The 27,208-nt window shown below is 46.2% G+C and overlaps 1 long non-coding RNA gene across 1 annotated transcript in view; it reads left to right on the top strand.

Moving 5' to 3' along the window:
• Nucleotides 1–4,512: 4,512 nt before the first annotated feature.
• Nucleotides 4,513–27,208, top strand: part of LOC141917981 (uncharacterized) — a 105,999-nt gene continuing 83,303 nt past the window's right edge. The window contains exon 1 of the long non-coding RNA XR_012621536.1: nt 4,513–4,651. This is a non-coding gene — a long non-coding RNA (uncharacterized LOC141917981). The remainder of the gene's footprint in view (nt 4,652–27,208) is intronic.

The following is a 27,208-nucleotide window of genomic DNA, read 5'->3' as shown; positions in this document are numbered from 1 at the left end:
CACTGTCAAATACCGTGAACCAGGAGTTAAGTGAGAGTTCATTTGGCAAGGGTCTTTCCCATCTTGAACTTCCTACTCTCCAGCTGATTTGGCTAGAGGGGCTGAGTGTGCTGTTGTCCATAACGTATGTAGCAATAATTGTGCCTTGGTTAACCCCTTCTCCTTGTACCTTGTGTTAGTTTTGGACAACGTGTAACAGAATTTGAAGAACTGAAGTCTTAGCTGATTTCACAACAGATAGCTTCTACAGGTTTAAAATAGGCTTCAGAATAACTTTTGTGGTTTGGTTTTTTTTTTCCCCCCCTTTAAGATGCACTGGTTTAGTCGACAGAAGTCCTTCTCGCTTCTTGGCTTTCATGTTTTTGCTCAAATGCCAAGCATTAAGAAGACCACTTTGACTAGAGTTGGAAATACAGTTTGAACATTATAGGACTCTACAGGACATGAATTTTCCAGGTTCAGAGTTGTTCTTCAAAGATTTTTCTTTTTTTTTTCCTTTAAACATCTTACCTGAAATCAGGATAGTATCTTTGAATTCCTCGATTGCCTCACACAGCCTCTTCTCAGTGGTCGAAGTGGCATAAGAACCAAAGTGAAAGGAACTGAAGTTTGCTTTGTTGTGACCTGACTGCTTTATTGATGGATCAGATTGTGATAATGTGGGAAGAGAGCAACACAACGGTTCTTCTGCTTCCTAAGTCATTTAAAGTGTCTGTACTCCTATCAAAATTACCTTCTCTGTTAGGTTAGCATGAGACATGAGTCTTATGTACTGCCTGAAGTCACCATCAGATATATACCACCTCTGGCTAATGACTAAAAAGGAATTATTCTGACAAAACAACAATAATGCAAAATTCTTCAAGTCTTCTGCTCAGTTGGTTCACAGAAACTGAGAGTATAATGTATGGAAAAACACGTATAGGATGACACCAAAAACTTCATGTGGCCTAAGACTCTGAGTGTGACTGGTAATTTGTCTTAAGAAAAATATTGTAAGTAAAGGACAAGTGTTCACTTCAGTTGCTGTCCCACTCCAGCAGGCAGCATCTTAAAGATTTCCTGAGAGTGATTGCACTTGTACATTTTTATTAGACCTTGGTTTACATTTAGCTATTATTTTGTAGTTCCTTTTTGAACATTTGATGTCCTTGGCATTGAGTTCCACAGTAGTTTCTTTTGTTTGCTTTAAAACATCTGCTGGATAATTTAATTGTCTGCTAATGCCTGTGTTGTCTTAAAGGCATATAAAAAGCAAATACTATATTCTATGCCATTCATCTTTTTACAGATCTTCAGTTCCAGAGGGTAAAGTGAAGCAAAGAAGACAGATGCTTCCTTGAACCCTTGCTGATTCTATGTCCCTCCTTTCCTTTTTCCCCTTTTCCTTCACCGCCATTAAGCAATGAAGGCATACTGTATTGCTTGCCACAACTCGTTATATACTTAGCCAATTATTGTGTATCCAATTAGTACATCGTGGGAAGTTAATAAATGTCTGGACTTTGAGACTTGTCTCACTGTTGTCCAGTCCGTTGCAGAATTACAAATCTGAGTCACTTGTCTCCCTTGTCTGAGCGGGACGTGACAGTTAGCTAGCATTAAGATAATTCAGCCTGCTGTAAGAAAATGCAATTTCAGATTCCTTTGTACAGCTCAAGTTCAGTTCAAGTCCCCACACTTCTCACTTAAGATATTCTGTCATGGTGATTAAGTCGTAACTTGCGTTTTCAGTTTTTAAAAGACATAGCATCACCCCCACCCCCCAACTCTTCTTTTTTCAGCTTGTTAATTACTTATTTCCTCCTTATTTGCAAGTTCTGAGAGTGTTACTGCACTGGCTCGCATATTAATGACCACTGCATAAGAGACTTAATCTTCTAACAACAGTAGAAATACTTGAAAAAATACATTTTAAAAACTATAGAGAACTGATACTCACTTTTTAGCAGTATTGGCTCTACCCTAAACTGCTTACAGTTTGCACTGTCTCTTACTCAGTGTGCTGTCCCCTATAACTATTAGATGCGTCCCAGTACAGCTGTTATTCCCAGTACCAGTGCATGGGTTTTTTTATCCTTGCTGCAGAATGTGGCACATCTCCTTGTTGAGCTTCATGAACTAGATTCTACCTCACCCTCCAGGTCACAGAGGTCTGTGTTAAGGTCCTCCAGTTTCTTGTATGAGCCAGTTTAAGTAGTGGAGTGTCACCTGTCAGTTTGCTCCAGGGTGTGCTGTGTGTCAACACGCCAGCAACTAGTGAAAATACTGAGCCATGTAGGCCCCAGTACCTGTCCTCAGGGTGCTCCGCTTGTTACAGCTGCCAGCCGGGTGTCCTGCTGTCGGTTTTTGAGCCTGGTGGTCCAGCAAATTTTCAAATTTTGAACAGTCTGTTTATCCTGCCTGTGAGTCCCAACTTATAGATGAGAAAGTTCCAAGAGGCCCTGTCAGGAGCTGTTCAGAGCCTTGGTCCCTGCCTGTCTGTCTGTTCTGGGCTTTCTTGCAACTCTCCCCTTTACCTTTTGGTTTCCCAGAAAATGGCAGGAGGGTCAGTGGCTTGCAGGCATTAAGTCTTCCTTATCTGTTCTGAGTTAATACTGAAGTGTAAATTGCCAGTATTCTTCCCCTCGAGCCTGAGATGGCAATCCCAGCCCTTTCCTGTTAGAGGCTTTGCCTTTTACGATGGAGAAAGTGATGGAATTGTAATGAATTGAAACTGTAGGCTAGCAAATTATTTTATCCATTGGAGTCAACTAGTAGCATTATGGATCTTTTCCCTTTTAGAGGAAGAAGCCATCTCCTCTTTGAAATGTTCAAATCTCTTAGAATGACAAAAGAAATGTACTATGGGAGTTTCCCTTTTAATCATTGAACCAACTTTTTGTATGAAGAAGTCTTTTTGAAAACAGTTGTTTTTATAGAACCTGGCGACAGTCCCCTGTGCACGCAGAGATGTACGGCAGATACTTGAGCATCAACAGCACAGTGTCTCTGCCTAGATTCTGTCCTGTTCTCAGTAAACTATTTTATAATTGAGATGTGATCTATTTTTCCTGTTTTTAAAGCAGATGTTGAAGGTTAAACGTTTAGAATGTAGCTTAGGTCAAGAAAGCGTTCTTTCTGTTCAAGCCAAAGGCCTCCCTCATCAGCAGAACAAGTCGACAGCTGCCTTTAGATCTCGAAGAGGGTATGTTGCCAACTGGCCAAGCAAACTCAAGGTCCGTGTATCCTTCACTGAACTACCCTCATAATAATACTAAAAATCACACCTAGAGGTCAACAAGACCCTTGGCCAGGTGAAGACCCTTCCCCTGAGCGTGTATAGTAGTAGAAGTCTTGTGTCAACACTGTTATAATTGTATGTAAATTACTAACCAATCCTCCTAGAGAGGATGGACTTGGAAAATTACTAACTCTGCAAGTTCTGTGTATAAATATATCGGGAAAAGTCCCATTGGTGTGCTTGATTTGTGGGAAACCACCGAGCCCCAGGGCTTGAGCAACCCTAAAATAACTGTCTTTCCCAAGTGTGGGTTTACTGACCTGTTGCACAGCGCGTGAACCCGCTTTTTGGGCACCAGCCCCAGCCCTGACAAACCGTCTCTCCCACCTCACGTTGTGTCCACCTGGGGAAGAGTTGGGCCGCTTAAAAAGCTGCTCCCCAAAAGCTGCCCCCACAAACCCCCTTTTGCAGTAAAAATGACCTGAACGCCCCAGGAGCGTGAGCATGAACCCGCATTTCTCTGCCTTTGCAAATGTTTGGGTGCCCCCCGAGCGGGGCAGGGAGAGACCCCGCCTGGGGTGCCCGTCGGCAGCCCCCGCCCTGGCTGCCACCCAGCGGGACATGGCGTGCCGAGCCGAGCCCCATTGAGCCGAGCCGAGCTGAGCCCAGTCCAGCCGAGCCGAGCCCTGCCCGCGGCTCCCACGCGTGTTCCTGGGCGGGGCTGTCCACGCTGCCGCTGGGTGCCGGCGGTCCCTCAGCGCGGGGCTCCCCGTGGCGGATGCTCCGCTCCGCGGCCGCGGACGGGCAGGACGGGCAGGTGCGCGCTGCGGCCGCCGCTGCCCCCTCCCAGGTACGGCCCGGAGAGCCCGCGGGGGGGGGGTGCGACCGGGGGGGTGCGCTCCCGGGCGGCCCCGTCCGGCTGCCGATCCGAAGCGGCGGAGGCGGCGGCAGCAGCCGCGGCGGTGCCCGCCGGGGCCGGTGCTGGCGGGGGGGGGGGGGGGCTCGGCAGGCAGCGGCGGCGGGGCCGGGGGAGCGGCGGTGCCGGGAGGGCGGCGGGGCGGGTGAGGGGTGGCCCGGGACGGGCGGGGGGGGGACAGGACGCTGAGCCGCGGGCCCTGACGGGACGGGGTGGGGCGAAGCGGAGCGGAGCAGCTCTCGGTGCCGGCGGCGGCGAACCGGCCGCTTTTGTCGGGCAGAAGCTGCATCCCGGCCCCGCGCCGAGACACCCCCCCCTGCGGACCCCACAGCCCCGGCCCCGGGAGTGGGGAGCAGGAAAACTGCCCCCCCCCCCGCGCCCGGCGCCTTCCGAGGGAGCGAAGCGCCGCTCCGTCCTGCCCCCCCCCAGCCCCCGCCGCCTCCGTCCCCCCCGTGGGGACCCCCGGGAGGAGGGAGCCTCGCCCGGCCCCTGCGAGAGAGCAGCCGCTCTGGGTGAGTACAGCGGGACCCTGAAATGGCGGGATTTCTGTAATTGAAAGGAGAAAAAAAAAAAAAAGAAAAGCACTTCCCCCCCACCCTCCACCCCCAGCCCCTTGGGTGCCAGCTGGTGTATTCTTGGTGCTGAATTCCCGGGAAAAGCAGAAATGGGGGGGGGGGGGGGGGAGGAGAAGCAGCGATTTGGGGCTGGAAAGGCAACATCCTTCAGCACTCTTCTGGTGGAGGAGTGACCCAGCCTTATTTGGCCATTTTAATTACATTTTGACTCTCTCATGTTAAATTACTGAGCCTGTGAGGTATTTTCAGCAAGTACATTTAATTACAAACTGCTTTAAATGGATTCCACAGTTAGACTTGGATTGCTGGGAAAGTAAACTGCTCTGCTGTCAGATGGACTTGGCCGGGATACTGAGAGCAGCTTCCCATGCCTGCTCCCGCATGGCGTTAGGTATTTGTGTGTGGAGAAGAAGCCATTTTATGATTGAATCCCATCACCAATGGCAGACAGAGCCCAATAGAAAAACTGCCTGGGCTGCTTCTCCTGCCAGAGCTTAGGGCAGAGTTTCCTCCCGTGAATGCCTCAGCCCAGGCAGCTCTGATCCAGGGGGCTTTTCTGTCACTGAGCGTGGACTAACAGAAATACGCCTGGAGAGAACATCAGAAGGTCATCTTGTCCATCCTTCTCCTGATGTGATTCATTCCGGATTTTTTGTCTGGAGACAATAATGCCATTTTCCAATAGAAATCCTGTGACTGCAGATGTCATCACCTTCCTCGGGTACGTTGGAGCCTGGGGATAAACACTGCTGAAGGGAAGTCTGCCATCTGAGCCTTGAGAGGCTTAAGCTGGCTCTGTGTGCAGTAGGAACTCCAGAACCAAGTGTGCTTGGCTAATTATCTTAGGCTGGACTGATTACCCTGGGAGGTGTGTTGCCCAAATAGAGGTGCACCCGTTGGGGTGGAGGCTGGCAGAGCCAGCACAGTGCGCGGTCTCACACCACAGGGGCTGCCTGGCTCGGGCCACACGGCATAGACGTGCCCTCCCTGGGGATGGCCAGATAGTCCAGAGGAGAGTGTTCCCAAGGCCCAACAGCAGTTCAGGATGCTTCTTCCGTGTTTCAGGGCATCTTTTTCCTTGTCTCCAATTCTCGGGATACAGTTTTGGAAACTGCTTGACGAGGGGGCAGGCTGGGGTGGGGGCAAGGAGCGCTGGCATTGCCGTAGGCCAGGCCGTGTGACCTGGCCCAGCAGGCTGATCAGCCTGTCAGGCAGTCCTGTGCTGCAGCTGGGGCCTCGCTTTGGTCCCAGAGTAGCGTTTTAAGGAAGTAAATGCCTTTTCTGTGGTCCATATAAAAGCACAGCTCCTATTTTTAACACTAACCAGCTCTTGGAAGACTTTCCAAGAAAAGCAAGAGTCATGATGCCTGTTTGATGGAGGAGGAGATCAAAGCAGAGCACCCAGCTGAAAGGGCGTGAGGTGCTGGGCCTGAAGGAGCTGCCATCTGCAGCTGAGCAGCAGCAGATACACATGTGCTGGGCTCAGGCCTGAAGCAGCTTGGCCAAGGTTTGTGGCAGAGGGGCACATAAATCAGTTCTCCCTTGTTTTATTCAGGTGCTCCATCTACCAGGGGATGTGGCCCTTTATGGATCTGGGAGATTACGGCAGATCTGGGTGTAGATGACTTGGTGCCCCTGGCCTGCACTGGAAATGCTCTTGAAGTTCTTGCTAATAGAAGAAATAGCAGAAGTAGACAGTGGGGGATGTCTGTGGATTGCTCGTGAGCAGTAATTCCAATGTCTTATTTGTAAAATAAAAGACAACGTTTTTTCTTGGTGGTGAGTTCAAGCTTGCAGAAGCCACCCAGAACACTCCCCATGACTATTGTCAGTGTAAGATGGTGTGGAATTAAGGTCGAGCTGTAAAGGTGGCAGGTGCTTTAATTATGTATTGTGATTTATTTACCTTTTTCCTGGGATCTGTATTTAACTGCTTGGTGCGTTCTAAAAAGCCACAAACACCACAAGGCTCACCCAGCTCTCCACTGGCAAAGTTTGGAGGCATCAAAGTCTAATTAAATGTTTGAATTTATTTCTAGAATTTAAAAACCGAGAGGAAGGGAATAACAAAATCCCTGCCAATGTAACTGTGACAGTTGTATATGTTTTTTTCCCATTGGCAATCCAAAACAACAAACACAGGAGTATTTCACTCTAGTAAATGTGCAAATAGCACTTCCCTCCTTATCTGTGCAGCAGTTCCATTCACAGGTTGTTGATATTCAAAATGCTTCTTCTCAAGGCCTGAGGATCACAAAAAGACCTGGCTGGTTGGATGCATGGTGTATAGCTATCCAGGTTTCAGCAGCTCCAAACTAATGTACGTTGAGTTCCTGTGACAGGAAATTTTAGCTTTATTCTGTCTGAGGTTTTGGAGGGCCGGCAGGTCCATAGCCTGTGTGTGTCTAGTGGAAATATAAAAGGAATGTTTGTGTGTCTGCACCTTTGTAAGCAAAAGTCTCCTTCCTGAGTAAATAAGGCCATCCCATTTTTTTCACTTCTGGGGTCTGTTTTCAAATTAGTTTCTGGCAGGCAAGAAGAGCGCGTTGGATGTTGGGAAGCTCTTCTGAGAAAATGGCAGTTGTGCCCCTCTGCTGGTGTTACCCGTTTTGGGAGGCTTTGCCACTGCTGCAGGCGGTATGCTGAGCTGAAGGGACCTTGGGGCTGACTTACTGCAGTGGTTCTTGTGTTGTGCCCCTTGTCAGGGGCTCCGGGGAATCTCTCTTTTGGCTGCTGGGGAGGGGGAAGGCAACGAGACTGGCTGCCCTCAGACTGTGCACCAGCGCCGTCGCCTGTACCTGCATGGGACTTGCCTGTTGGGAGTGAGTGTTAGGGGGCGACAGGTTGGGGGTGAAGGTTTTCTTTCTGCATTGGATTCACAGGTTTCCTTAAAGTGTTCAGGTGGAATTTGTAGAACTGTACAAGGAAGGTTACAGGCATACTTCCCTGTCTGCATCTTCTCATGATTTGTGTTTCTGCCTCTAAATTACTGAGGTCTTTCTGGTCTGCTCACCCTTGCCACCCCAGAGAGGAACCTGCTTTTGTGTAGTTGCTGTTAGCACTTGTGACTCATATTTGCTTATCAAGGGTGTAATTATATGAAAGTCTGACACTGGGATTTTTACAACACGAGGCATGATTAAAGATTATTGTTCTGGGCTATTATTAAGCGTTCATCTTATTGCAGTGGGTCTTGAAGGGAACTTGCTAGTTATTATTAACCGTAAGCATGAATGCATAGAGCTGCAACAGACAACTTATATTGTTGCTAATGCAACATAAAGCTGAATCCTCCTTCAGTTTGCTTCCCTCCTAGGCTTTTCCTGATTCCTACATACAACTGCATGCTTCAGCATATGTTGTTCTCCTGTGCCCTGCATATAATCCTCCAGATTTTGGTTTCTGATATCCCTTTTGGGCTGTTGAAAATACCTTGAGGAGAAGCAAAGCTCTAGGAGATGCACGTTTTGCATGGGCCGAGGGATTTGTCCCATCTGAAGGGTGGTTTTTTTGCCATGTGACCTCTACAGCCAGAGTAGCATCAGTGTGTGGTATCTAATTCATCATTCAGGGTTTTGCACTTTCTCATGCAGAGTCCCCAGGTCCACTCAGACTGTACCTGTGCTGCTAAAGGAATGAGCTTGGACACTGCTCAGCCGTTCTTCTGAGCTGGTCACTGGTGTGCTGCTGGCCTGTGCGAGTGTCTGGATGGGGCTGGGTGGTGGCACTCAAGGGGCTGTTCTCACCGGTGGTCATGCACTGGCCCAGGCTTGGATCCCTTCGTGGGTGTGCCTGGGGGCTACTGGGCCCCATGGGAGTTCAGGCAGGGCAGCCTCAGGGCCAGAAACCCATCTGTGGCCCTGTTCTGTTGAGCCCTGTAGATGTAGCCTTGAAGGCTGACCACCATTGTGCTGTTTGACAGGCTGTGGCTCTGTGACAGAGGAGTCCCTTGTAATAGCAGAATTTTGTACGATTATCCCAGAACGCGGATGAGAATGTGCCTCCCGTTGCCTCTGTGAGCAGGGGGGAAATTTACTTGCTTGGAGCCTTAAAACTCCTTTGATTCTGTGTCCCCAGCTGAAGACAGTTTTTTCTTGGACTGACAGATTTTCTTTCATGTGCAAATTCTGGATGGTACAAAACTATCATCTGCAGAGCCCAGCAGTCTCTTGTTCCTCATACACGTACTGCGGGCTTCTGCACTCACCCTTCTTAACTGCTTCCTTATTTGTGTTCAGAGTAAAACTGTCTATAAGTTAGCATCCTGCTTTGGTGTAGGGAAATGGAGTTGAAGACAGACTTCTGAAAATGTAAGCAATGCTAGTGCAAGATGAGAGGTAAATCAGATGTGTGGCACTGCTTTGGTTTTCTATATTAGTGCTAGTGGGAGTTCTTCGATCCTGATGTGCAGGTATGGAGTCTGTCACCACAACAGACTAAAATCTTCTGATTTAATCTTGTTTTATTGACTCTATTTGAGGTATGGTTTTAAAGTTGTCAAAAACTTCAGAACAAAATGCCTTGAAGGAACTGGGAAATAAAGTCACAGTTGCATGGAAAATTTTTGATGGTTATAGCCGGCTTTCCAAGAAGAAAACAATTTTTCCACCTTCTCAGTATTCCCAGAAGAAATAGAGATCAACTAGCACCCATGGTCTTAGCTCCAGTATCTCTAGAAAAAGTTTATGTGTATCAGGAGGTAACTCATTTCCATGTGAAACCAATTTCCCTGATGATCCCTGCCCCTTCCTCTTCTGAGACTGCTTTGTGTGACATCTGCCAGTTGTGTCAGATTCTGTGGTAGTTTTATGATGTCTCTGTTCAGTTATTTGTAGACTTTCAAACAAAAGCAAAGTGTGTCAACCATGATTTAGCAATATTTTTTTTTTCCAGAAGGCACAGAAGGGCACTGGAGCTTCACTGAAGTGTGTAAGCTTGCTTTTATTTTGGTAGGGCTGAGCACAACCGGGAAGGTGGTGTTTTGTGCAGACTGGAGGTTCCTGAAGAAAAATAAATTGATCTTACAGCTTCTTTCTTCTCTCTGATCCTGGCCCTTTTGGTTTTGGCAGATCCAAGCATATACAGCCTTCGAGCATTTGTCTTTGTGTTTTCGTGTCTCAGTGGCTGCCGCCTTCTCTTCCACCTGGTGGGGACCTGCTCTGTTGCTCTGAGGAGTCTGTTGGATTCAGCAGCCGTGGTGGAAGGTGTTACTGCCTGTAGCTCATCTCCCATCTCTGGAGGTTGTCATCACAGCAACAGCAGCCAGCAACTGCTGGCTCCTCAGCTCCCGCAGCGTGAAGCTGGCTGGCACACTCCAGCATGTCAGCGCTGTGAACTTGGGGGAGCTGAAGAAACGCTGCACAGTTGCTCTTGTTGCCCCTTTGGTCCTGGTGTTGATCTCCAGCAAAAGGGAAGAGCTGGAGGCGATCAGTGCTGCTCCTCTGGCAGAGCCCATGTGCCAGCCCTGAGCTGCAGGACTTGTCTTGGGGTGGGGTTCAGGCTGCGCTGAAACCAGCAAGAATTTCCCTCATCAGTTCAGTGGGGTCAGTGTTTTGAGCCTGATGTCTCCAGAGTGTTAGATGGGTATCTATGGCCAGGGTCACAGACTGAGGGCCAACTTTCACTTCAGACCCTAAAAAATAGGCACTTATTAAGCTTCCAGTGAAGGTAAAGCAAGATAGTCTGCTCTGAGAACACTGAGTCTCCCCAGCAAGCTCGGTACCGTTTGTGTACCAAATAAGTGAATTTAGTGGCATACTGACCTAGTGCGCATCGCTTGGGCTGTGTAGGGTTTTCTAAAAATGTTTCCTTTCATGTTTTTTGGCACACATATGGATTTGGGGAGGGGAGGGAATTTGCCGTGTTCTGACTGAAGACTTGTCATTAAGCCTACAGATGTATTAATTGTGTATGATCGTCTTGGCTGTAAGGAGCCAAGGAAAAACGGTTTAGACATTAGCAATTTTATCAATTATTTACAAAGTGTTCTTTTAACAAGGAAAGCATAACTTCCAATTCTAGACAGCTGAGGTCCAAAGAAGTGGAAAACACCATCCACAGGAGTTGGCAAGTGTTTGTGTTCTGAAAGGCTAAGTCCACGTTAAAACCAGTTTCCTTTTGTTTCAAACAAAAATAAAGAGGGAAGGAGAAGCAATAGCTTATATCTTGGTGTAGATTATAACTGTATCTCCACAGCTATATTATGACATCAATTTGGAAAGATGTTACAATAGAAGGGTGCCATCAGCACTCCATCTAGACCGTGTCAGTATGTGGATCACAGTCTTCACTGTATATAGTGTAGGAGCTTTCTGGACATGTCGGTCCTGGGGTGGAATGGTGATTTTATTTACTTGAGTTTCTGGCTCCTGCACTTTTGCAGCTCTGATCAATGTAAGTGACAGTCAGGCTCTGTGTGCAGTAGAGCTGAGTCAGCTGTTGTGATACAGCAGGCTGGACTCAGCTTCCCCATTTCTTGTTAGAGCGGAGCAGGAAACGTCCTGCTGGATGTTAAGCTTGGCACTTTAAAACAAAAAAAACCCCAAGTGGTTCCTCTAAATGCTCACATATGCTTTTTTGCCTGCAGCTTATTGCTGACTGAAAAGTTGTCCTGTTCATCAAAAAATGGTTACCACAAATCTTGTTACCCCAGAAACAACAGAAGCAGTGAGTTACCATCTCTAAGGGCTTGAAGTACGCATTTGGTTTGGGTTTTTTGAAAGTATTAGTAATCAATCATTCTGGCAGGACTACCAGTAGGATTATGTTGTACTCCTGCAATGTCCACCAACCTCCCCACATTGCTAGGTTCTGGTTTGGGCAAGGGTCTAAAGTGTTTAGCCTGACAGATCTGCTCTCCAAGTGTAGTAAGTGCTGTATTGCAAACCAACAGAAACCCCCATCTTGGGATGATCTGGAGAAGGACAAATATTGTCTGAAGCAACATGAACCTCCTTTGCATTTACGTGGATAAAATGTTCTTGCACTCTAACTGTGGGGGCAGTATCTAAAAGGTTGGAGTAACTTTTTCAGCTGTCCAAATACATCTCCTAACAACAAAATCAGAGCTGCTTAGACTTGACATGTGGAAACAATCAGTAGCACTGTGGAAGAAACATGCATGTAATTTTGTTTTTTTTACTTCAGCAGCTTCTTTTGTTTCACTGAGCAGCAAATGATGCTGAATTGCATTGCTCTTGTTGCCCCCAGGACTGTTCGCAGCCGGGATATGAACAGAGTTTGCCAGGAAAGGACAGGTTAGCGCTGCTGGGTGAGCACAGCACACAGGGTGCTGCCAGCCTCTGTTATAGAGGTGTCCTAGAAGAAAGAAACAAAGTGTATGATTTTTATTTTTGTTATAAAATCCCTCGTTTTCTTTGCATGGTGAAAACCTCTTGATGGGGATTTCTTAGTATCACTTCCCTAGAACCTTGTAGATAAGTAACAGCATCTGCCAGTAGAAACAAAGCATAATTTCAACAAAACAAGACTTCCCTTATCCTTTGGGGTTCCTGAAGGAGCACCTCTCCCCTCTTTCCTTGACCTTGCACCCAAGCTGTGGCCTTTTCTTTCCTTTATCTCCGTGTAGTGGTCTCTTTGCTCAGCTCAGGACCGGAGTCAAACTTGGTCTCCATGTATGTGGTGCCCACACCAGTGAGCATGCCCACAAACAGCTCTCAGGTCACAGGGAGGGGGATGTGGCAGAGAGAAGTTCCTGGTTTCTGGACCAAGGTGGCTTTGGAAGTCCTTTCAGAAAGAGCCAGGTGAGCCTGTGCTTATTCTGCACTGCGGCAATGGGCTTCACAGATGGAGAGCAGCAGGGCGTTAGCCAGCTGTGTTACAAGGCGCCCCATTTCTCACTGCTGTGGCAGCTCACCAGAGTGTGTCAGCAATGCAGAGTTAAGATTTTTGACCCCAAATCCTACTATAAACACTCGAGCCCTTTTTAAACCTGGAAACCATTTCCTATCAAGAGACTTGAGAATCAGAATCTCCTTTTCCTTTTTAACGGAAGCTGAAAGCTGTAGACTGCACAGTTATAAATAAGTCCAGAAAACAGAGTATGGGTGACACCCCGTAGTGTGGGTCTGCTTCAGTTTGGGGCAGCTGCTTAAGGCAGAGGCGCTGGGAGGTGTGAATGACTCAAATTCCTCCACAGCATCCTGATGCCAGGAGCGGCTTGCAAGAGAGAGCTTGCCTCAGCAGGGGGTTCTGCACATGGATGTGCCTGTACCTGCCCTGAGGTAGGGAACTTGCCCAAGCAGATGCACTCTGGCTGCTGTGTAAGTGTTTGAGCACTCCTCCTCCTGCCACCTCCTGTGGCTTTTCTGTTCCTGGTGATTTCTCGCTCCATCTGGGAGGAGAGGCAGTCTTCTGTTACAGCCACATCAGAGGATGATCTGCAGACATGGTGAGCACGGAAGGCTCCTGATCAGCTGGGTCAAGTTTTGACTTGAGCTGAGTCATGAATAGCTCAGTTGTTTATACTGGGGATATTGCAAACAGGTATTCATCCTTATAGATATGTACTCCAGAAAGCATTTTGAGATTGACACCAAGGTTAGCAGTAAAGCAGAAAAAACAGAATGCCTATGAATAAATAATTATGCAGGGTACCCCCTATTTTCTAGATTTTTGTATTGCATTGGCTGTGTAAAAGGCTGGAGAGCCATTAGCAGGGTCTTCTGAGATTACTTTTCCTTCCTTTAGTGTCTGGCAGAAGGAGAGAGTGTGGCAGGGCATTACATGCTCTGGTTATTTTCTCCTACTGCATTGAATCTTCAATGTCATTGCTAAATCTTGGCAGTATCCTTTATTCAAGGCTCACTTTTTCCCTCCAATCTTGCATGCTTTCCTGTTGTTGCTGCTGTTGCTATTATATTATATACATGATTCTAAGATTGTTCAAAATGTTACCTGAGCTGCCTTTCTTGGCAGATGTCAACTTAGTAACACAGTTTCATGAGGACTTAAAACCTTAAATACTGAATTCTATGCTCTATATCACTAACCCAAAAGATCAGAAAGAGTATTAGGCAGGCTGAAAAATAAACTTCTGGGGCATTTATGTCAAGCAGCTAGGTGTACAGAAGCTTGATGTATATGTTAACTGTGAAATAACACATGAAAAGCTGACAGTGAATGAGCCTGTCATTCATTCTGTCTTATCTTGGCACATGGAAATAAACATAAATTGTAGAAGACCCTTGCTGTATGAGACCAACATACTATTTTTTTTTTTTTTTTAGAAAGATTGAGTGTGGGAGGAGAAGCCACAGCTCAGACATGACCTGGGGAAAAAAAATTGTTTTAGGGAACACAAAACACTGGAGGTTTTTCTTCAGTCAACCACATTCTTCCAAGTTGCTTGACAACAGGACTTCTGAGTCACTGATGTTGCTTCCCTATCAAATATGAGATGATTCCAGAGTTCCTCGGTAAATTCTTTCCTAGCTCTTGCAGACCTGGTCAGGGCTGCACATTGAGCAGGACTTTGCACATTTGACTTCTCCCTTGTGCTGCCCTGAGGTTGGGGGCATCTGTTGAATCTCTAGACTCTTTCTGGCCCCTGGAGAGAGGTGGTGGGTGCAGGCACTCAGCAGGGCCCTCAGCCGGCCAAGGGGGTCTGCCTGCTGTGGCACTAGTTTGGCAGAGGTGGGAGAAGAGCTCTGAGACCATCTACCCAGCCTGGCTCGCTGGTGTTTAACATCATGGTTCAAGTCACCAGCTGTAGTTGTCTGATTGCAGGGCAGCCTTCAGTGCTGTTTTACGCATTAAAAGATGCGAGGTCAATTATGGCCAGTGTGTATGTGCTAGGCTATGCATAGTTTTAAATTGAATGAAAGTGCCTCTGCTCTTTTTCTTAAGAATTTTTTTTTCTCCTCCCCATTGAGCTTTGCTGTACTCTCTCTGTGCTCTATCACTGGTAACAATGCTGAGTGATAAAATGCCTCTTGACTTCGAAGTGAGGTCTAATAACACCAGTTTCAAACCAGTGGAAGAAGATAGGACATTGGTATGGCAATCACTAGTTTCTTGTTTCCCCCTGATCTGGTAGAAAGTGTCTTACGGCCTTTGATAATTGTAACCACAGCAGCAAATAGTGATGGGTATATTGCATTAGGATCTTCCATCTCTGTAATCATATTCTGCTTCCAGATGCCTTACAGGTCACAAAGTAAATCAACATTCAACAGCGATACATCAGGATGGTGCGGAAAATTCCCTCCTCCCTTTCAGAGAGATGATCCAGGTTGTTCGGGACCTTGGAGCAGATGCTGACTTTTCCAAAGTCCAACAGTATCCCAACCTGACAGTTACTGAGCAGGCTGCTGTGTAAAGGCTAATGAAGTTGTCTGCCTGAGGGGCCGTACAGGGATCCGCAGGTGGAATGAAATTCAATCTATACCAGCAGAAGACTGGGAAAGTGACTGAAGGGGGCGGGGTGTATTGGAGCTTTGGTAGTAGGGCACTCCCTGTTGTGGGGTGAAGGTTTTCTTAATCCAAAAGCCTTTTAAAGTCGAATAGGTTTCTATTAGTTGTATTTCTTTGCTGCTGGTTTGCATTCCAAATTCTGGCATAGGAGCTAAACAGCACGGGAGTGGCATGTGGTGCTTTTGGAGAGTAGTTATGGTGTGGGCACAGATGTGAGTGTAACACTAACGTACCCTGGAATCAGAAGGAGGTGTGCTGGTGAAAGAGGTCTTGGGTGAGTGTAAAAGCAGTAGTGATTGTGGAGGAAGTTAACACGTCCAGCTCTTGTCCCCAACACCTTGTAGGAAAGACTGAAAACAGCAGCAGAAGTGGTGTACTGGATGCAGTGGAGAACAGCTGTACCTTATATGAATAACATATGTAATTGATCCTTCTTTGAAAGGTTGTTAAATTACTTTTGGTCTCTCTGAAATGAGGCAGGTAAATGTGTCCAGTTAAATTTCCCATTTGCTGTGTGCATAAACAGGTTTAGAAAAGTGAATTTTTGCCCAGCCACAGGATGTCCTGAGATGAGTATGAGAGCAAGTGGGATAAATTGCTTCTGAGGAGTGCCTGTTGCTTCCTACAGAAGTTAAAAAGACACGTCAACTTTTAGAGGTCTAAAGTCAGAAGAAATCTCAGTCTTACGGGGATGTTTTGTAAAGCATTTAAGAGGATGAAACAGAAGAGTGGTTAAACTGACCGGCTGAGTTACCTCCTCAAATTGCATGTGTGCGTGTTGTTGCTTCTGTTGGGCACTTTAGAAAATAATCTCCTTCTCAGGAGGTACTAAGCTGAATACACTTCTAGATAGTGACTGCACGTAAGGATGTAATACTTCTAAGGAGAAATAGAATTTGCTTTTACATTATTTAACGAATTTGCCTGTGGCCTATCTGCTACTCCCTTGTTAATAACATGAGTTTTTCTGAGCAGCTCACAAACGTGTCAGTTCTGTAGTTATGGAAACATATAAAAAGGAAACTGTGCTCACAGATACGTTAGAAGAAACTGAAAGCATTACACTTGAATGTGAAAAGCTACATCTTGGACATAGCATCTGAGTACACAACAACACAGATACGACTGAAGAGAAATACCCATGTGTGGTGGTTTAGGTCCTGCTGAGGTCCGAGACCACGTGGCCACTGCCCCTCCCCCAGAAAGGGAGTGAAATACAAAGCCCTGGGGCTGAGATAAGGAGAGGTTTAATACAACAGTGCGACAGCAACACAACAAACAACAACAATAACAATAACAGTAATAACAATGAACAGAGCAAGATATGTACCGATACAACAGTGAGAGAGAGAGATCGCACAACACATGCATTCACCAATTCTCCCGCACTCCTGCGCTTGGGCACCAGGAGGTGACGTCAGCACGGTATATGAATAACCCGGCTAGAGCTTCCCCCCACTGCTGGGGAAACTTAACCCTATCCTGGCTAAACCAGGACACCATGAGATTGGTTATTTACTTGAGAATTGCTGTCTTGCTGTTTGTTGATACTGCTCTGATACTCTTAGGAGGATACGGGGGGAAAAATAATACTTTAGAAAGTCATTTGTGTCTGTTTGTGAAGTACTGATTGATCATGGCTCAAAATATTTGACTTCAGTATACTTTACAGTCATGCAGATACAAAACCAGACAAACCAGGATATTTCTGAGGATTGTGTTGATGCTCGTAACCACAGCTCAGATATCTCTGTGGATTCTGGCTGGTGTATTTGCAAAAGAGGCTGATTCTCCGCTGCTGCTGCCTCTGTGTTAAGTAGTTCTCCTTCAGGGGTCTGTTGCCTGGCTGTGGGGTTTTCCTCATACCTGGATAAACTGCGCCTGTCACTGACCTCACGACAAACTTCGTCTGACCTATGAAATGTCCTGCTCCCAGCAAGAGTATTGTCTGGGTCAGAGGCTGGTCAGGACACAGCAGACAGTTACAGACCACACAAGGGCAGCCAAGAAACCCAACTGAAATGTGCTTTTGCATGCAGGTTCCTAGGTCAGCCTGGCTTTGGTCAGGCAGCTGCTGACTTGACAGAGAACTGCCTCGTGGAATGAATGTCTGGTTTTCCCTGCAGCTACTGATGGTGAGTCTCTCTGTTCCAGTTTGGGGCTGGAAGACTCCGCTGGAGCCTGTTACCCCTGCTCTGGAGTTAGCAAGGAGGAAGCATCGCAGCTGCAGTGCTCCTAGGTGATACAAATATTGTGCCATTTTCATTAATTGGCTTTTTTTTTCTGAAGTCATGCTCTCATTCTCTAGTAGTCATATTGATATAAAGCTGCCTTAAGCCAGGAAGAAGTGAGCACAAGCTCTAAAGCGTACAAAACTCTTTTACTGACATGACTACGTCCACTGCAAGGCTCATACCGCATATTTCTGCTGATGGGAAAGCTGGCACTCTCTGCTGACTTCATTTAACTTCTGTAAAGGTGCTGTGTGAAACATCTAATTGACAGTATCCAATGCTGTTAGACTCCTTATATAGCCATATTGTAATCTTGGAAACAAACTTCTGTTCATTTTCTGTCAAATAATTACCTAGAAATTTCTTTAAAACCACTCTTTTATGTATGTTCCCATCTTCTCTCACAAGAGTGCGTTTGACTCAGGGAGATTCTAAGCCAATATGAGTCTTTACAGTTGCGTTTATTTTAAGCAAAGCATTGGTTTACCTAAGCTGAGTTGGACCTTTACTCTAGGAACGCAGGAGTGGAGGCTTGCAGCATCTGAGCAGTGGAGGAGATGACTGTTGTAACTTGGATGGAGGGGGAAGGAAAGACTCCTTGTGGACTTAGAAACTTGAAGCAGAAGGTGGAAAAGGTGATGTGTATTTATGCCCTACTCAGACTCTTCTCACAGTGCTTAAGGTCCAGGCTTCTGCAGTCCCTTCTTTGGACCCAAACTGTATGGAAGAATTCATGGTGTATGGATGAGTGGAGTCACAGGTGGGGATTTGTGGATGGCTGTGTCAGAAATGAGAAGCAGGAATTCTGCTGGGGTGTTTGAAGAGCTGTTCAGAGGCCTTTGCTGACAGTGGTCTGTATGGCAAGACTGCTGCAAGTGATCTGCCTCCATGAGAAGCTGAGGCTTTACTCATCTGCAGGGATTTGTCTCTGCAACAAGCTTTGGAGCTCTACATCTTAAGCAGGTTTTTTTCGTGTTAGAAAATAAAGAAAAGCACAGTCTTGCTCCTTGGCCCCAGAGAAGCCGCTCTTCCCTTGCAAGGTGAGTGGGTGTGATGAGCAAAAGGGAGGGTGGCACTTTCTTGGTAATTTGTGGAAATTACCTGCAGCTTCCTTACTAGATATAACTTGCCCTGGAGAAATAATTTGGGAATTACTGTGGTTCGCTCAGGTCAGTACTTTGTATTTGAGAGTGACTAGAAGTTTGCGTTTCTGAGAAGGGGACAAAACTCCTCTGAGGACAGTTACTGAGCAGTTGTGCAGATGTGAAGCTTTTTTCTTAACTAGACCACTTAGCGTTGGCCCTATGCTTTGCAGCATGTACTTTCTATCTCTTCTATTAAAGATGTATGGCAAGTGTCTAGGGATATTTCTTCTCTTTCCAACAATAATTGCATTAGAATTTGTATTTCTACCATGCTCTATTATGTGTAGAAATAATTAAACTGGTGAATGTTAATTTTTCTACTGAAGACTCTCAGGAAGAAGATATTCCAAACATGCCTTTTCTTGTTTGGAAAAGACCTCTAATCTTTATAAACGTGAGATTGCTCTCTCTACTGATGTAGTTCAGTTTGCTATGTTATAAACACAGACAAATTGATACAGATCTCGCGTCTGACTGCAGTGACACTACAGTTGTTGCTCCTGTTCCTGTTTGTGACTTCTGGTGGAGGATGCTGCAAAGGCAGGTTGGTATCACTGGTTTGATGTGTCTGTGCTCTTGGCCAGTCTGTGCTGCCCAGTGCAGGTGTGATCTCTGCTTGAACTAGAAGAAAGTATTGCAACTGGACTGTGGTGGTGGTGGTGAAGGAAATAAAGCAGCATCTCCAAAGTGCCTGTGCTCCTTCAAAAGTGAGGGACAGGGGGAAAGGTAAAAGAAAATGCAAAAGACTGAAAGCGAATCTACCAGCAGCATATGTGGGTTTTTTGGGGGCCTTCTATAGCTGATTTAGATCCTTGGCTCTTCCATGGTAGTGCTTTTCCCATGACATACTTCTAAAGATCAAAAAGGTTTGATTAACAAAATATTCCTAACGTATTTTTCCATTAGCACTGACAGAACTAGTTCTGCAGGTGCATATGAGCCAACCTCCCCCCCCCACAAATGAAACAACCGGGCGCAGACATCCCGTCCCCTGCTCAGAAGGGGTCTGTGCCTCCTGCCTGCGGGGGAAACACGCAGAGGTGACGCTGGAGCAGAGCCCAGGTCACTCATGTCTTGTCTCCTGCAGTGGCCCTGTGCCAGGTCCATGCCCCCACCCACCAGGGTAGCCATGCCCCCCTCACGGCATTTCGGGGATGTGGGAGCCGCAGGGTCAGGCAGGAGATGGCCCACGCTGCTCTGCGGCCTCTCCCCAGCGCTGGCTGGTGCAAAGGTACTAGATTTTTCTGGGGTTGTTTTTGGTTTGGTTTTTGGTTTTTGTTTTTTTGGGGGTTTTTTGGGGTTTTTTTGGCTGCATGCAGATGAAATGCCTGTTGGTAGGAAACTGGATTTGGCAAAGTGATAACTAGGGTCAAACCATTTGATTTGGCTTGATTTTTGAGTTCAGCATTTAACTGGACCAGCAGTTGCACATGAATCTGAGCAGGTATATCTGCCTGTAATCTGTTGTTAGATAATAGGTTAATTTGTAAAAATAATCCTGAGTTACAGAAACAAATGGAAGGGACTTTACCTTTGGAGGGATTAATAATTCTAAAGCAGTGGCTGATTTTTCTGCAGTGAATTGTCTTCGAAGCAAAATAAATTAAAATGGAAGAAGCCACCACCACCCTTCTGGTATGGAGTAAGCTTACACATTACTGAGAGTTGTTTTACGTAATTATAGGAGTATAATGATATCTCTTATTTCCTCGAGTAAACAAGTTCTTGGTATGATTTTAAAAAACAATCCAAAAGGGAAAGTTAACATTTATATCACTACCATCTCGTAATGAATAATAGCGGGGGTATTCCTCTGCTCTGTTGTTAAAGGAGGTAATGCTGAGATTCAGTGTTCATTAAAGCAAGTAGTGTTACTGATTGTTATTGATTTGTTATTAATTTGAGTTGATGATTTTTGGTGATGATTAGGACTAATCAATTAAATGGAGTCTCACAGAAATATTGGTTCTTATAAAAGATAGTGGTGTAATGTTTTAAGTAGTCATAGAGATGTCATATTTAGTTTAAAGTAACCATACAACCAGTTACACTGCTAGACGAGGTACCATTGTTAGACTGTCTGGTGGGGATGATTTATTGCCCTGTAGACCAGGTGTTTTGAGAGTTGTATTGTGAAAGGGCCTCAAAGCATGTTAAAATTGCAATGTGAACCAAAGTCCTTGAGTCAAGGACATTGGGGGGTCTTTCGAGTCCGTGGTGGTCGCGAAAGCAGCCCCCCAACTCGTTTCAGGACTCAGGTGCACATGACCGGGAAGAGGTGGGAATCTGAAAATGAGTTATGGGAATTAACATGTTTATGCATGAGAGCTTGATTAATATGTATGACTGTATCCAATATAATCAGCATGCTACATGAGTTAGGTGTGCGTTGTTGGCGAGACGACTCCCCTGCGCACCCGTCCGTTAGTAAAGGAGTATCTGCTTATCTACATCACATTGGTGTCGATAAGTTCTTCTATGCCGTTTTGGTGACACTAGTTGCTTGTTAGACCCTCTGCTTTTCTGGAAAGTTTTAATTTCTAAGAGGGTCACACCGTATAGAAACAACCGGCGTAATTGCAGGTGGACCAGAGAATGGCAGCCTGTTTCAGGATTGTTGTGTACAAAGAGTTCATAGCAAATAAATACTATAGAAATTTAGACTGAAAATGTGCATTGTTTTGCACTGTAACGAAATTTTGTGACGTTTGATTTTTATGGTGATTTTTTTTCTCTCTATTAGATCCTGCAGCACATCTCAGTAGCTTAAATATTTCTGTGGCATCACTCTGGAATGATTTCATTGTCTATTCTTCCTACTTCAGAAAAGTCTACGCACAAGTATTTAATATATTTAATTGAATACTAAAAGAAAACCACATGCAGCTCTGTAAATATGCAGCTTTATATATACACTCAGCTTACTGTATGCAACGCTTCAAAATTTTGATATTGTTGGTGTGTTACTTATCAGTCCGATAACTCTGGGTGTAGCAGAACAAATACTCTCTATTAAAAGATTGTCTGCTGCTGTTTTACTTCCAAGGCAACAGCTCATCCTACAAAGATCACCTATCCAGAGCTACCAGCTGGACACTCTTGCATTTTGAATGTAATTGATATTATTATCTGTTATTCCGGGAGATGACCCTTCTTAGAGTGAAGGATTAATTTTCAACCATGAGCATCTTGTGGTGAACTGAGTTATTGGGCTTATTCTTTGACATGAACAGAATGTTCTGTGTGAGACATGACATAAGTCTCTGCTCACCTCGCTGAGCACATCAGGAATGTCAAACGGAGCAACCTGTCCCTTTGGAAACAGCTCGGACAGGCGCAACACCGCTGTGGTGTGCTCAGGGGCTCCGGACACAACCGCTCGCACTGCAGCGAGTTTTGGTCTCAGCCTGTTCTCACACCTCAAAACCATTGAGAATCTGGACACCTGAGCGCAGCTGCAAAGGGGACCCGCAGGTCCCCGCAGTCCTCGGCACTGACGCTCACAGCTCCAAGGACCTGGCCTTCTAAGAGAGTCTCTCTCTCGGCTACAGGGTGTTTTCATGCTGTTGTCAGTGGTGGCCGTGGGTCCATCACATGGGAAGGCAAGTCCGGACAGCCACTGGTGTCCGTGGAGCAGCTCTCTAGGCTCCTTGTTAAATGTCACCACATTTGCACTGTCAGTCTTACTTCTGTCAAGTTAAAGTGATCACAGAGTGTCTTTTTCTTGGCTTCATGTATCTTGTAGCTTTATCCTTCATTGCAGTAACTAATTCTATACCCCTGAGTATTTTGACATTTAGGCATTTTTCAAGCAAACTTCTTTGCTCAGAAAATGCATACATACCTGCCCGCAGATTAAAGAAACTGCTGATGTGTACATAACCTGTAAAATGGCATTTTCTTGGCACCATCATCCCAGTAACTTTAGATTGATCATTTACTGAAACCTCTGCCTCTGTGGTTCCCCAAACCAGTACAGATAGTTGGATTTTTTTTTGGATTCTTCCCTCATGGCTCAGTAGGCTGAGTTCCTGCAGAGCATCACAGGAGCCAGCATAGTTTCTCAATTGCTTGTTTTCTTACGTGTGGTCTTGGTTCCATATGCATACAGGGAAATGGGTGCATATCTGGAGAAAAGCCTGTCATCTGGGGCCATGATTTTTTTGGAAATAAAAAATTTTACTGCCTGGCAAACATCCAGTGGCTTACACTTATCTTCCTAACAGCAAAAAGCTCGGTGTTTGTCTCCTGCAGAAGAGGATGATCTTCAAGTCTTCAGCAAAAACCCGCATAGATGAATAGTTGTCTATTCTTTGAGCAATCTTTTGAAAATTATACTAGGTAGCAATTTTGTTTGAAATCTCCTTGCTGCAAAAAGGAATTGTTAACAAAATTGTGCAAGCAGTTACATAGCAGAAAGTGCTGGGTGTGTTCAAGAACTGTATTTGTGGAAACGTGAAAGTCATCTTGAGCAGTCAAATTAAGAAAAGTGTAATTGACTTTAAATTACAGTGGCTGGGGCCATGCTTGGTTGACAGCAGATCTAATACTTAAATGGGACATTGTTGTGACCTCCTTGGATTAAAAATATGTATTGGGGGGAGTGGCATGGAATGAGAAAGGAGCATCCTTACTCCCCTTGGAAGAAGCTGTTGGGGGAAGCAGGAAACAGGTGGAGGATACTCTTCCTGGGACAGTGTTTGAAATTAATTAAAAGCGAATCAATAATGAATGTCCTGGTCATGTCTCATCAGGCAGCTGCAAGCATATTCAGAGGTTAAGGTACCTACCAGAGCAGTGTGCGTGTGTGAATGTGCAGGAGTTTTAGATTCCCAGTTGTCGCTTTACACTTTACAGTGCTATGGAGCTTCGTGTGTTGGAAGAAATAGACTTCTGCCATGGGCTTTAGAGACCAAATCTCTATGGTATGGTATGGCTATGGAATGGAACTCATTGCTACAGTACACCACAATGGTCATCTATGTGTATGGATGATGAGATGTTCTGTAGTGTGAGAAACGCTCAGCTGCCGATTATCAACGGCTCAGACAGGATGCGGTGTGAAGCACTCTTTATTACGTTCTTGCAACACTGGGCACCCCATCAGGTGGACGCGCCTAACAGTCATCGTGCAATGGTTTATATCCCTTTCTCCCAACCGCGAGTTCCCTCCCCTGATTTCTCATTGGCTGAGTACTACAGGGTGTACAGACTTCTCGAACCGCCTACCGATACGCCCCTTCATGTATGTGTTCATACGTCGCATGTTCATGGAAATGAACCTTGGCTTTCTCCAGGTCGGAGAAGTTAATACGCATGAGCTCATCACGCAAGCGTACTAAGACGGAAAAGTTTGAAGTTCAGGTTCCCCAAGTCTTTCGGTATCTGCATCCATCTAAAGCCAGTTCCAAGTACTGGGTTGTCACAGTTGACAAAAAGACCACTTGTCTTCTAGCCCTAGGCCAGGGATTTCAATGGTTGTGAATTGCTCTCGTTGATTGCTTTGGTGAATTCCTCCTGCCCTTCCCATCTGGCTTATTATGTGAAAACAACATTCTTTCCCTTACATGTAGTTACAAAAGTAAATAAATATCCATGGTGAACATAACCCCAGGGCCTCGACAAAGAAACCAAAATTCTGTGGGATATCAAGGTGTGGATGGGGCAATCGAGTTATCAGGGACAAAAGTCATCTGGTCCACTGTTAATATGGGTGCTTGTAAACTCCTCATCTGTGAGAAATGCAAGATAGTTCCATAAGTAAAGTGTGCAGAACATACATGGTTATCAAGTACTACGTGAAGTGTGATCTCTCAGTAGCCTTCAGTAACTTGTTCAGATGTTTGTGCCATTGACTGAGACCATCAGAAGCACCGGAATGGAAGAACCTAGGAAGAAATCTTCCATAGGCTTGGCCGTTTTGCTTTGGTATTATTTTTTGGTTGGTTTGCTTGATAACCTTCCTTTGATACATCCATAACTGCTTAAAACACGAGATTGTTATTAGACTTTGAGGAACTATTAAGTAATAAGTATGAGCTAATAATTTTAGAGTGGACAGGCAGTCATGGTTCCAGTGAAAGAAGTTCACGTGACTCACCAGAAATCACTGTTATGCTTCAGGTGTGAAATTGCAGGTCCTTCCTGGTGGCACCTCGTGTGCACTGCACACACTGAAAGGCACTGCTGGCTCTGTCTTCTGTGTCTTGTTCCAGGAATGCAACGACATCGTGTCTGCTGCAGCAGGCTGCCTTCCTCCTCCCTGCTCTGTAGACTCGCAGGCTGCCACTTACAGGGACAGGGAGTAGAAGCATCAGTGGAGGAGAGAAACCCTGCCCTGAGGTAACCTGTTCTCAGGGGTTGTTTCAGTGCATTCCGTGGGGCAGTAATGCTAGAAAAATCTGGGCTTTATGTTTGAGAGCACTGGTGGTTGCTTCTCGCACCTGATTTGACTTTGGTTGGAGTGACAGAATTGTTCTGTGTTGTACAGATTTCTGTCAATCTTTGGTAGGCGACGTGTGCCAGAATTACCGGGAGGTGGTTCTCATTGCCTTAAACTGTGCTCTTTAACACAGGAAGCATGATGACACTGCTCAAAAGCCTCTGGATACAGAAGTGATTAGGAACACACACACAGAGGGGGGGGGGGGTGTGTATAGTGTAGTTTGTGTATTGTGAGCATATCTTTGTCACTGATGAAATGCCATGTCCATGAACTTTGTTACTTTAAGATGGTGTCTCTTGTTCCCACATAAAATGAAGTGCTCTTGTAAAACTTACACTTCTGTTCTTAATACTTTATGTTTTCTCACTTGCATTGCAAGATGCAGGAAGAAGCTAAGCAAACTTCTGTGTGAAATTTACGCCTCTGAATTTCAAAAGGGAGTCCACATCTCCTAATTTGTTTTAATCATAAGACACAGTGTTTTTAATAGTTTCTATAAATACATGATAAATGGTAATGCAGCATAAAAAATGCAATACTATTACAGTACTGATCACTCTTGGCTACAGTAGCCAAGGTTTTTTGGCTGACTTTTGCCATGCTATAGTTCTTTATTCTAGAGGCAGAAAAAAGGCAGTGTGAAAGGGAAAACAGGAGAGAAGATGAGCGTACAATGAGCAAATTTACTTACAGGTTAAAAAAGTTGCTTTGCATCAAAAACTCTTTAGAAACTTGCTTTATTTTTAAACATCCTCCAGTAGTATTACAAATATAAAGATTTCTCAAGAGAAAAGGTACAATGAGTAAGGGTTTTCTTCCACTGCTGTGTAAAAGAATAACCCATGACTATTCCAGAGGAGCACAAGAAAAATCTCAGTAGAACTGGACTTTGGAACTTTTCTAGTAACAAGAGTAGAGCTGTGAGATGACAGGCACCCCCTGGGCTTTTAACACCTCGCGTGCCCACAGCCTGCAGGAAGGCAGAGCCAGAGATGGCCAAAGACTCAAGATGGTGCATAGAGTGAGACAGATGGGGCACAGATGGAATGAGGTTTTCTTTCCCATGTGCATTACCTATTCTGAAAAATATAAACAGTTGCCTCCTCCTTACTACTATCTTTTCACACTGTCTGATAGTGAGTCACTTGGCCATGACAAGACAGCTACAGCTGTGCTTTTTGGAGCAGTCGAGAAGCTGTGTTTTCAGAATGGAAGATGCTGTCAGTTTTGTAAAGCCATGTTGGGTGAAAGCAGTATGACATGTCTCAAGTGGAAAAGTGACTGAAATTATCGCATAAGTTCGATCACAGGATTTTCTCAAGCCAGGAGTGCCAGGAGGGTGGCGGCAGCGTGAGAGGCTTTTGTTTAGGCTGGGTTTGTGGGGGCAGAGTGTCAGGCGTGGCAGGTTGTAGAAAGCAGCTGTGGAGGTGCTGGAGCGGAAGGGCCGCTGGAGTTAAGTGCCGCGCCGGGGCTGGTGCTGGCGGGGGCCAGGGTGTAGCCACCCTCCCCTGCAGGGGCGTGTCAGGGAAGCTAAGCAGGAGCGGCCCCGGTCACTAGCTGGATGGGAGACCGCAGGGGCGCCCCCGGTTACCGCCGGGATGAGAGAGCGCCCGGGGACACCCTTTTTGGCCTGCGCCCCTTTCTTTCCGCTCTGGGCTTTTTCCCCCTTCCTGGCTTGCCCTGGATTTGGTCATGGTCCCCCTTCGAGAGGCTCGTGGCGCCCCAGGTGGCCGTTGGCCGCGTGGTGGCCATTGGCCGCACGGTGGCCATGGGTGCAGGGCCACGGGGCAGCTCCTTTTTGTCCCGCCGGCGTGGCGGTCTGCAGCGTCAGCGCCTCTGGTGCTGGCCGGCAGAGTGGGAGATGCATCTTGCAGCTCCTTGGGGTGGGGTGGGCGGAGGTGTGCGAGGCCTTTGTGCCCAGCCAAGGTGTCGGGGAGGGCTTCCTTCGTGCCCTGGGAGGAGCTGGGGACAGTCCCCGGAGCTGGGCCGGCCGGAGCGTGTGGCGTCGCGGGAGGCGGTGGGAGGTGCGGGCAGGAGGAGGCAGCGGGCAGGCAGGCAGGCAGGCAGGGCACTGATGGCAGAGCCCCAGCACTGTGGGTGCCGGTGGGGAGGAGAATGGGGCATCCAGTTTTCTCTTCCTGAATCTTTAACAGTACAAGTAAGAACGTAGTGAAACCGTATGTAAAAGGCACAAGCTTTAGAGAACTCTTTTCTCTTAGGATATTACTCATAGGAG

Source organism: Strix aluco, chromosome Z (assembly GCF_031877795.1).
Source record: "Strix aluco isolate bStrAlu1 chromosome Z, bStrAlu1.hap1, whole genome shotgun sequence".
In the NCBI taxonomy this organism is placed as follows: Eukaryota; Metazoa; Chordata; class Aves; order Strigiformes; family Strigidae; genus Strix; species Strix aluco.
The sequence above is the reverse complement of the archived record's forward strand: the minus strand, read 5'-3'. Positions and strand labels throughout refer to the sequence as shown.